Source organism: Ictidomys tridecemlineatus, unplaced genomic scaffold (genome assembly GCF_052094955.1).
Source record: "Ictidomys tridecemlineatus isolate mIctTri1 unplaced genomic scaffold, mIctTri1.hap1 Scaffold_63, whole genome shotgun sequence".
In the NCBI taxonomy this organism is placed as follows: Eukaryota; Metazoa; Chordata; class Mammalia; order Rodentia; family Sciuridae; genus Ictidomys; species Ictidomys tridecemlineatus.
The window spans coordinates 72,176-83,715 of NW_027524348.1; the positions used below are offsets into that span (position 1 = coordinate 72,176).

At 52.2% G+C, this 11,540-nt stretch overlaps 1 long non-coding RNA gene across 5 annotated transcripts in view; it reads right to left on the reverse strand.

Moving 5' to 3' along the window:
• The window catches only part of LOC144374240 (uncharacterized), a 53,478-nt gene extending 43,879 nt beyond the window's left edge, over positions 1-9,599 (reverse strand). For 3 of the 5 annotated variants that reach the window (XR_013433688.1, XR_013433685.1, XR_013433687.1), the window contains exon 1: positions 9,086-9,599. This is a non-coding gene — a long non-coding RNA (uncharacterized LOC144374240). The remainder of the gene's footprint in view (positions 1-9,085) is intronic. The other 2 variants (XR_013433686.1, XR_013433689.1) reach the window with 2 other exon arrangements.
• Positions 9,600-11,540: the final 1,941 nt, after the last annotated feature.

An 11,540-nucleotide genomic window follows, 5' to 3' on the forward strand; every position in this document is an offset into this window, starting at 1 on the left:
TTGCTGACACGTAGTGGGTGCCCCTGACACTGCAGCGCTCAGGAACCTCCACAGGTGCAGGCTGTTGTTGCTCCCAAGTGTGATGATCTGCGATCCTCCTTCTCTTGCCAGAGGATTCTCTGATCCTGACAGAAGCAGCACCAGCCCCTGATGTGGGGAAGAGGGGAAGAGAATGCAGATGGGAACAGGGTAGAGCCCTCAGGGTGACCCCTTGAAGGCCCTTCAGCATATGAAATCAGTAGCCAATTAGAAAACTAAGCTTCAGGTGGCTTCTGATGGGGCCGGACGCAGATGATAGGTACTCTGCTTCCTGTGTGTTATGGCTTGGGTGTGAGGTGTCCCCCAAAGGCTCCCAAGCGAGGCAATGTGAGAGGGTTCAGAGGGAAATGATGGGGTTGTGAGAGCCTTAACCCAGTCAGTGTGTTAATCCCCTGGTGGGATTCACCGAGTGGGAACTAGAGGCAGGCGGGGGTGTCTAGAGGAGGTGGGAATTGGAGGGAGTGGCTTTGGTATATATTTGTATCTGGAGAGTGGAGACCTTGCTCTCTCTGCTTCCTGGTCATCATGGGAGCTGCCTTCCTCTGCCCTACTCTTGTGCCTTGGTGGTCAACCTCGCCTGGAGCCCCGAATGGAATGGAACCTGGTGTCTATGGACTGAGACCTCTATAATGGTGAGCCTCCAAGTAAACTTTTCCTCCTCTACAATTGTTCTGGTCAGGGTCTTTTAGTCACAGCAGGAAAAAAAAACTGACTAAAACACTTTGTGACCTGAAGCTCCAGACCACTGCCACCAGAACTCTGTCTACCCCAGAGGTCATGGAGGGCAAGAGCACCAGGCCTGATACCATGAGAGGGGTTCCAGACAGGGGAAGGGAGCTCACAGCAGAACCTGGGCATCTTCCCAGGGGCTCTGTGGATGGCGCCCCTGGTGCTGGGCATCAGCTGCCTCAGCAGGCGGCCCTGGGGCTGTGCTGTGGAGAGCCAGGGCTGAGAGGTGGATGTTGTTCCTCCAAGGGCTCCTGTGTTGAAAACACAGACCCCAGGTGACAGTGTTGAGAGGGGCCTGGTGGGAGGTCCAGGGTCAAAAGTGATTAAGGAATCTCCCATGGAATTCTGATTACTTTGTTTTTCCCCATTGATTCTTTTTAATTATACATGACAATAGAATCCATTTTGACATGATTGCAAAAGCATGGAATATATCTTGTTCTAATTCCAACCCCAGTACCTCTTCTTTTCCTTCCCTCTCTCAACCCCCGGCTCCCTTCCCTATATTGATCTTTCTGCCATTTACCCATAGTTTGTTTTTAATTAATTTCTTATGGATGTACTCACTGTCTGATTAGTACTTGTGAGAGGATTGTTATAAAAGCTGAGCATGACCCCCATCCTACCTCTGTCTGGCTTGTTTTGAGATGTGATCCTCCCCTGCTCCCACCCCACATATGCTCCCATGGCCTGCCAAGGGGGCTTCACCAGAGCCTGCTTTGTGCTGCTTGGACTTTCAACTCTAAAACTGTGGACTTAGTAAACCTCTCTTCTTTATAAAATTAGCCTTACTCAGGTATTTCATTCTTGCAATGAAAAGCTGACTAATACAACCAAGTTCTAGAGGTGAAACTTATTTGCCTGGCCCAGAGTGTACCTGGGATGCATGGAGTTTTGATGAAGCATACAAGCTCTACACTTCTTCACCCCAAAGTCAGAGAGAAAGAGGGCCAACCAATCTCCAGACCTAAGCAAACCATTTCTCCTAAGGAGCCTCATCTATAGCAATAGGAAATGCCCATGGGTGACCTGCTCAAGTGATTCTATGACATTTAGCACTGGTATGTAAGTTGTCCACAAAATGACCCCAACTATGATAGGCTACTTTGGAAGTCTGAAACTCATCAACACTTGACAAGCACACTTTGAATGTATCCAAGGAGAGAATGGCAGGTTCCTTGAGTCATGAAAACTTAAGTGAGTCTCATCCTCAGGGATTTCTTAGAGTGGCCATTGTGTGAGCTCACCCAAGGTCTTGTTCTCTCTCCTCCCTGCCTCAGGTGCATAACCCTCCTCACCCTAGAATGTTCAGGTGGGAGGAGGCCTTGTTTAATTCCCTCATATCCCATGCACACCCAGACAGGGCAGGGACCAGGCTCAAAAGTTCACACAGGACTCAGAGTCGGAGAAGAGACGGGAGCATAATCCTGCTCTCCCCAGACACACTCTTCTGACCTGTCAATTCCCATCTTTCCTTTTCTGTTTCCCTTTACTGCCACCTCCACCTCCTGACCTCCACTGAAGTGGTCTTTCCTCTTCCTTCCAAAAAGCATGAGAAAGGAAGGACATAAAGAATCAGACAAATAAAAAGATGGGGAGAGGAATCAAATTAACATTTTATATGATAAAATGTGCCATTCCACATCAGAGCAAATCCCTAAAAGATGGAAAATGTATTGCCTTTCTGTTCTGCATGAAATGATTGAGGGCGCTGTGGAAGGAAGAGTGAAGACGTTCCAGACCCTCCACCAGTGTTTGTCTCCTGCATCACATGTGTGTGCAGATATGTACTCATGAAGCACGAGGCTGGGGAAAGTCAATTGACCTAAGTCTTCCCTAGAGAGAGACCTTCAGAGTATCACTCATGGAAGCAAAGGACTTATAACTGTTGCAGAAAGGTATAAGCCCAGCCTCCAGGGTCACATAGTAAAACTCCATTATAAACAGATTTTAGGAAGACAAAGCCCAGAGAAGTGAAGACACTTGCCTAAAGCCATCAGAGGAAGTTAGTTCAAAATCATAGGATAGAAATCTGCTCTCCATGTACTGTCCAATGGAGTGATTAATACAGTTTAGGAATGATTTTGCCTGTGTTTTCCACTGGTGGGCACCAAAATCTTTAAAATAAAATGAAAACAGAATGGAAAAGACAGAGTAGAATAGAATAGAATAGAATGGGGTAGATGAAATTAGAAGGCAGGATAAGTGTTATTTCCCAAAGCATGTGTTTCACATGTATGCCCATGTGGGCACATGGACACACGTGTATATTCACTCACATGTACACAGGTGTGTGCCCTCTGCGTCAATGGATCTGCATCACAAAACGTTTGAAGGCTACTAGTTTAGCCTGGAGGTAAAGTATATAGCCCTGGTTCAAATCCTGGTTCTCAGTGAACTTTTGGACAATTGCTTTTACCTTTCTGAAATTTGGCTTTCTATAAATTGAGGATAGTGATAGAGTCTATCTCACAAGATGCAGGAAATGAACAGACACAATCCATGTAAGGTGTGAATCCAGTTCAGGACACCATGACACTGTGACACGGTAAATGCCAACTATTAAATACACACAGGCTGGTGTAGACGTGCGCGTGGGCATAGACAAGGGATGTCCAGGTAGGTGTGAACATAGGGGTAGGTGTAGGGAATGTATCTACACATGCATATAAAGGATCCAAACTCCAAATGAAACAAAAGACCCCAGCAGTCGGCCCCCATAAAGACACCAGCTATGTGGGAGGAATCAGTGATACTAAAGGAGACACCTGTCCACGAGTAGGGTCCGCACCTGAAACCCATCATTCCACCATCCGTGTTCAAGTGCTGCCTGGTGCCTGCTTATATAAGCGTGTTTAAAGGGTTGGTTCCCTCCACAGGAGAATGGGCAGTTTGGGGTCACCTGATCAAGAAGGGGAGAAGGGGAGATCGTGAAGATGAATCTTGCCTCCTTACTTACTCTGCAGGGCTTAGGGGTCACTGTCTTCCTCCATCAGCTGATTCCTCCCGGGACAGCTGGAGAAACGAGGGACTGGGGAATTTGCTGCCTCGGGAGACATGCAAGGGGGAGAGCTGAGGGGCAAGGATGCTGCTGCTGCTGTCGCTGCTCCATGGTATTTATCTATTTTCTGTTTGAGAGTAAACTCTTGGCCCCCTGAGGAAGAATGGAGTTGGGGGAAGGATGCAGAGCTTGGAATCTTTTGCATCCAGGGACGTGAGTGGGATTTTATATTTAGCGGATGACTCACCTCCAAGCTCATTAGTCACTACCTCCCAGCTCCATTCTGGCAGGCAGGATGCTGGGGAGCTCAGTGGGGTGAGATCAGACAGGATGTTGGGAGAAAGAGTGAGAGAGCTCCGGGGGGAAGAGACTGGGAGACCCAAAGGAGAGGAAGGGAGATTAGGGCCCCAGAGCTGAAAGCACAGAGCAAGTCAGACTCAGCAGAGGAGTTCCAGGGCAGCAGGGGACACGGGCTCAGCATGGCCTCATGGACCCCGCCCCAGGGGAGGGAGAGAAGAGGAGGGCAAGGCCCAGGGCACCTGGATCGTCTCCAGCCCTCCAAGTGGTCATCTGTCACTCTGCAGGATATTCATGTGCTCAGGCCTCCTCTATGGGCTGCCCACGGCAGTGACTGTCTAGTGGACAGTCTAGCACAGTCTAGTGGCCAGAGCAGAGTGTCCCTAGGCTGAAACTGGGTCAGAGGCTTGAACAGGGCAGATAAAGACAGCATTGTGAAGGATGCTCTGTGTCATGAGAGGGAAAGGAACCTGTGGGGTTTAGGGCCAAGGATCTCAGCATGGACTCGGGCCACCTGTGTCAGAAGACCTGGAGAATTCCAGCACCTTGAAGTGCTAGCCCCCATCCAGGCCCTGTTCCACCTGACTTCCTCTGGGCGGGTCCAGAGACGCTGCCCTCATGGAGTGCAGGTGCTTCTCAGGCATAAACAGGGGCAAACCCCAGGTCTACTGCTGCATTGCAGCCTCCAGAGGCTCAACTTCTAGTGGACGTGGGATGGGAGCAAGCTGATGGGCTTCTCTGAGCCTCAGTTTACCATGAGAAATGTGAGGTGCCCACTTGAAAAGGATTGTTTGGATTTTTTCAATAAAGGAAAGGAATATAAAGTTAGCTTATTGTGTTTTTTTTTTTCTCCAGAAGAAATCTACATACTTCTTCATAGAACGGGGTCAGGCCACGGGAGAGAAAAAACAAACCCAACCAGATCCCCAGCTTCAGCAATGGCAGATGTTGTCCTGAAGCAGACTCCCTTTCTCACTACGGCCCTCATGGTAGGTATCTCACTGCCAAGGACAGGAGAAAGAGGCTGAGCCGTATCCATGGCTGGGCAGCCATCACTAACTGTCAGGACTCGAATTCAGGCCCAGAGCCCACATGTGACAGCCCTTCCAACCATCACTTCCCTCTGTACTAGATTCCTCCAGGTCACTTAACAGACCTACCAGGCCCTTGCAAATATAGTCAGGTATCAGCTTTGCCCTCAGGCCAGCCCCTCTTTGTTCTCCCTTCTATCCATCATGCCCCTAATTTTGAAAAGGCTCCTTTAGGTTCTCCCTGGACATTTGGCTCATTTCCTTTAATTCCTGGAGCTTTGTAAAGCTTTATAAAGTTTCTTCCTGACATTCGTGGCTTTCCTGGACTCTGGGCTCCTGAGAGCCAGGGTTGTGACTTTTAACTTTTCTGCATTTGTCATAACTTAAAGATCTGTACCCAGAGAAATAGCCCTCATTGACAGGTAGACAAGCCAAGCATCGAGCGTTCTGGAAGGGCCCCAGCTAGAGCTACACATCCCACCTCAAGTCTTTGCTGCCTTCTGCTGTCCATAGAGGTGACTGGTGCTCCTCGTCTGCCAGGGGCGGCTGCTGGCAGGAAACGAGGGCTCACCCCTCAACACAAAGCGACAACATCCTTACTTACCCCAAACCTAGCAATGCAAGGAAACATGAGTAACCCGGTTACCAGACAGGTGCTGGCCATCCAAGTGGCTGAGGCGCGACTGTGGCCTGGCATGCGGCCGTCCTCCTACCTGCAAACGATAACCTTGCCCCTCGTGTTTTTAATGGTGTCCGCACCCATTGTGTCCTCACAATGGTACCCCAAGAAGCGGAGCAATCTGCCCCCCTTGGTAGGGAAGGTGCACAGACAGGGAGGGTGGCTGACCCAAGGTCACACAGCAAGTTGGTAGTTCAACAGGATTCAAACTTGGGCCCTGGACCTGTCCTCAGCTCCACCACTGGGAGTAAAGATGACCCGCAGCTCTCAGGCCCCCGCTGGGAATGGGCAGAGGGGAAGCTGGGCTGGTCTCCTTCCCCGGAGCCTGCCTGTCTGGCTCACGTCTCAAACATCCAGGCGATGGGTGCCTGACCTGGCACTGTGCCCTGGCAGCCTCACACACCTCTCTGTGCCTGGTGTTGGGTGGTCTGAGGACAGCCTGAGGCAGGGGGTACAAAAAGCCACCTCATCCTCAGCCTGCACGGAGGTGGGGTGGGTCCACTGAGGTTTTTTTTCCTTTTTAATAATGTTATTATATTTTTATGCCTGTATTTTATTTATTTTCAGGTGGTGCTGAGGCTGGAACCCGGGGAGCGCTCCCCCAGTGGCCCCAGCCCAGCCCCTCCACTGAGTTTTAAGATCAGTGCTGACTCCCTGCCATGGGGGAGAGACCTGGTGGGGAGCGGAGCAGGAAGCAGCCCACACGGTCTGCCAAGGAGCCCCATAGGGACCCAGGGGCCAGGGGAACCTTGGCCACGCTGGAGGGGAAGGGCACTAGACTTCAGTGTCCACAGAGCAGGAGATCAGGGGCAAACGCTGTGGCAGTCCTAAATCGCCCCCACCTCAGGAATGACGGCCCAGGGACCCCTGTTTGGGGGAGAGCTAAATGACAGGGGCCAAGGAAGCCTGGCATCAGCCCCACCCCAATCACAGGTGGTGTGTCAAGGATCCACCCTGGGGCCTCCACTCAGCCTGCTGCAGCCTGCTCTCTGCCCCTGCACCCCTCTACCTGTTTGCCCCCCTCTTCCCGGCTCCCTCACACACTTGCCAGGCCAGCTCCATCCTGGGATTTCAGAGTTCCATGTCACTCAGCTCCTATGTCACCCAGGTCCCCGAACTGGGATGAATTTTCCAATTCACATGCCACCTGCTCAGTGATGCCTTCTCTCATCTCTCCAGCCAGAAGTCAGCCCTCTCCTGGTGTGATACTGCCACCTCTCCTAAGGACATGCCACATAGCCTGAGGACCAGTTAGACATTGAAGGACTGCTCTCCTAACATGGTATTTCAGTTTTTTCTTCCCCTGCACAAGGTTTGGTATATAATAAGTGTTCAATAAATATCTGTTGAATGACACACAAAATATTATCTACATATCATTGTCCTCTTCTCCTCATATCATGATAGACATTAATCCTTCTTCCAGACTTTCAAACAGGTAAGACATTAGGTAGAACTTTCCAACCTGAGCTCAAGGTTGTAAAAGTAAGGAAACTAAGCTATATCCAAGCAAAACATTCTCACTTGGGTTATCTCAACCAATTTCCAAGTCATCCCTAGAAGATAAGACTTATCATCTCCTGTCATTGATGAGCCAAGTTGTAACCCAGGGAAAATGGTGCAACTTGACCAAAGTCCCTGTGGGGAAGTAGAGGAGCTGGAACTCGAACCCAGAACTGTTTGATGCCAGAATCTGGAATCTTCCTGATGGGCTGGGAGGCTTCTCAGATGTGAGGTTCTGGAAAGTGTCACCAAGGCAATGTGGGGACCTCTCCCTCTTCCTCTTTATGATGGTTTTTTAAGGAGGAAAAAAGACTTCCTTCCATGTAACTTAGGTCAGAGTGGGCTTGAAGGCACAATGGGTGACATGATCTCACAGACTTACCTTCTTTTATGACTCATATTTTAAGACTTTGAATCAAGTGCTGTTCCCCGGGTAATGCACCCTAACAGTGAAACTGACCAAGCAGAGCATTCCTGTGGGATTCTTAAATCAGAGGTAGGTGGAGTCCAAGACCGTGTCTGGGTGCTTTGGCAGGTAGAATAAAGCCACAGTTCTCTAAAGAGGTAGGTGGTGGTACACAGGAGGAAGATTCTAGTTGGTGCATAAGGAAGAAAATTCTAGAAGTGACTGACAGGGAAAGGGAGTTTGCAAGGAGTCTCTTGGAGCTGAGCAGAGCAGGGAGTGGTCCTGGGTAGTCACTGGGGGCTCTTCAGCTGTTCCCAATGTGCCCCTCAGTCTTGGCAGCAGCATCACAAGAGAAATAGAAGAGCTGCATCCCAGGGACTGGCATCCACCATCACTGGCACGTGCTCTCCTGGGGCCTGACCTGATGCCTTGTGCCTACTGCAGAGGGCACAGAACCTGACTGGTAGGTGACAGAATCAGAGGTACTTATCCCTTGGAAAAGGGCCAAAGAGAAGCAGGTGGCCTCTTCCTGGTGATGGAGAGGAAATCTCCAGGCCCTGGAGAGGTGACCAGAGGCCTTGGCTCTGGGCGGAGCCAACTCCCTCCAGACAAGGACCATGTTGGATCAGCCTGGACCAAAAGGATTTCCCTGAGGGCTTCAGAGACCCCCATGAAACTTCCTCCCCTCAGTCCCACTTTTCTCTGGTGCCTCTGCCCATCCCTGCCAGCACCTGGCCCCTCCTCTGAAGACTTGCTGGGAGACGCTGGGGAGACCAGATCTCTGGACGTGGAGCCTCCAAGTGCCCCTGGTCTCTGACAGCCTCCAACCTGGCCTGGCCACAATCACCAACCCTTATGCCACAGTGGGATCAGCAGTCTCGGAGTGTCCCAGTCTAGCCCTGCGAATGCTCACGGTGCAGCCACACACCACTTCCCAATGGAGCCCCAGAATGCCCCCAGCTTTCCGGACACTCAGGTCCAGGTGGATTCAGAGCCTCGGAATCACCACCACCCTCAAACCCGACCCAGCCCGCTGCCAAGGGTCTGCACACCAAGCAGGGTGAAAGGACTTCCGGATGCCCCAAATCAGACCGCACCAACGGTCCCCAAGCCGAACCGGCCACCGCGAGTCCTCCCCATCCAGCCCGGGCCAGCTGCCCAGAACCAAGCTCCGCGCGACCGGCCTCAGTCCATGAATCCAGCGCAGGGCGTGGGGACCGGGGCGAGCCGAGCCCTGCCCGGGCGCCCTTGGGCTCCACGCTCCCGAGGGCCGAGCGGGGGCTGCACTGCAGCGGGCGACCAGCCCCCGCGAGTAGGGCGGGCCCAGGTGCCATCCGCGGCGGCCGGCGGAGACCCTCGAGGCTGGACCAGAACAGTGCGCAGGCTAGAACAGCACTCACCATAGCGCGCGTGCTCGGCTCTGGCCCGGCTCGGGCTCCCAGCTCGCGGCTTCCGGCTGGCGGCTCCGGCTCGCGGCTCCGGCTCCGACTCCGGCTCTGGGTCCCAGCGCGCTGCCCGGCTCCGGCTCCGGCTCCGACTCCGGCTCCGGCTCTGGCTCCCAGCGCGCTGCGCAGCTCGGACGGCGCGGCTAGTTGGTCCCAGCCTCGCGCCTAGCTCCTCGAGGGCGAGTGCGCGACTCTGGCACCCACTCCCAGGAAGGCGGGGCCCGCCGCGGGCCAATGGCGGGGCGCAGGAGACCGGCGGCGCAGCCAATCACACGCGGAGGCCGGACTGCCCCTCCCGCCCCCCGCGAGCCCCTTAACCCTTGGCACGCCGGGAGCTCGAGTCCAGGGCTGCCTGGGGACCTAGGAGGGGCCTTCGCGGGCTCCAGCCTTGGGCTTTGGGGTGCAGAGTCCAGACCCGCCGAGACTGGCTTTGAGGGCAGGAGGAGTCGGGGAGAGGCTGTGTGGTGTCCGGTGCCGGGCGCAGGAATCTTGGCGACCTTTGTCTCCTGCCTGGCGCCTGCACTGGAGTATGACCCAGGGCTCTGCAGCTGCGTGTGTGTGTGTGTGTGTGTGTGTGTGTGTGTGTGTGTGTGTGTGTGTGAGAGAGAGAGAGAGAGAGAGAGAGAGAGAGAGAGAGAGAGAGAGAGAGAAGGGGGAAGGGATGGATTCTGCATGCCTGTGTAGACAGAGTCTTGCTAAATTATTAAAGCTGGCCATGAACTTGTGATGCGTCTGCCTCAGCCTCTTCAGGTGTGTACCATAAGGCCTTGTTGAAAAACTGCTAGCTTTTTTTTTTTTTTTAGTACTGAGGATTAAACTCAGGGGCACTCAACCGCCAGGCCCCATCCCCAGCCGTATTTTGTATTTTATTTAGAGACAGGGTCTCACTGAGTGGCTTAGTGCCTTGCTTTTGCTGAGGTTGGCTTTGAACTCAATCCTCCTGCCTCAGCCTCCCATGATACTGGGATTACTGGCGTGTACCCCTGTGCCTGGCCAAACTTATATCTCACTTTTTCTATATAGCAGGAAGAGAATGTAGAATATTGGCAATTTTGAGGGCATATAAGTGATTATTTGGGTAATGAATAGTTACAGAATTTTGTGTGTGTGTGTGTGTGTGTGTGTGTGTGTGTGTGTGTACATGTGCTGGGGATGGAACCCAGTAGGTCTGACCACTGGGCTACATCCTCTTTAGAATCTGAATGAGCCCCAGGGACAAACACTATCTTGTAAGGGACATCTGTCCAGGGGCAGGGACCTCCAGCCTTCTTTCCTGAGATAGATAAGGGGATTTTAAGGTGGGGGTGGAGGAGGCCCCAATCCCTTTTGCAGCCTCCTCTTCGCATAGATCAGGGAAATCCCGGTGCTTGGGTGGGCAGAAGCCACCAGCTTTCTCCTAGGTCATGAGCCCGACACACCCCAAACCCCACTGTGTTTTGGAGGCACCTTCTCTGAGTCCAGCAAGCCCCAGAGGTAAGCCCTCCTGCAGGACTGCTTCTGTGACTCTTGCAGAAAGCCACGCCTCATCCTGGGGCGGACGTCACATCTGGGATGTGACCATGCCTGGGCCACCCTGGCCATCAGCTGCCCTGGGTGACAGGTGTGTGCTGTTGGTGGCTTCTTTTCCTTCTGTTCAGAGGCAGACCACAGCTGATATGACATCTGATACTAGAGCCCTGCATCTTGCTGAGGTGGACATTAGGGTCTTGATTGATGTTGCCTAATGCAGACTGGAGAGCGGCCAGGGGGCTCTGCACTCACCAGGTGCTTTGAGCAGAGGAGCACCCCAAAGAGGAAACCCATGACCTCCACAAGAGGCTTTGCAGAGATCCAGGAAACTCAAGAGTCTTCCTCTTTGCTCAACCCTTTCAAGTCTCCCTCTGCAAGCTTTGGTTTTGACCGACCGCTAGACTCCTGCAACCAGCCACCACTCATTGATCCACTCTCAACCATGCAGACTGCCTCAAATAGTCATTTGCCTACACTCATAAAAATCAGTTTGTCTCCTTGTGCTTTAGAATTAAAATGTGGTCACTCCCTGGATCCTGAATTTGACCTTAATATAAACTACAATTTGGGACCATCTTGAGGATGCCGATCACTTGGTTCACAATTTACATTTGTTGGAAAAAATCTGCAAGTTTGTGCATTCCCATTACCACTTAATATGAGTGTTAAGTTCAGGTTTACTCCATTCTGTGTACCCTATTCACCCAAAGGGGAAAACCTCTCCCGTAATGGCGAAAATTTATTTTGAAGGTTACAGGGACTGTGATTTACCACTTCAACTGCATTTTTTCTGAAGCTTCTCTCTCCAACAAATCCATTCCAGTCAAAACAGCCATCATCAGTTATGCAGTAAATGAGGGCAGAGGCAAGACCTGAACCCAGGACTTCTGAACCCAGGACT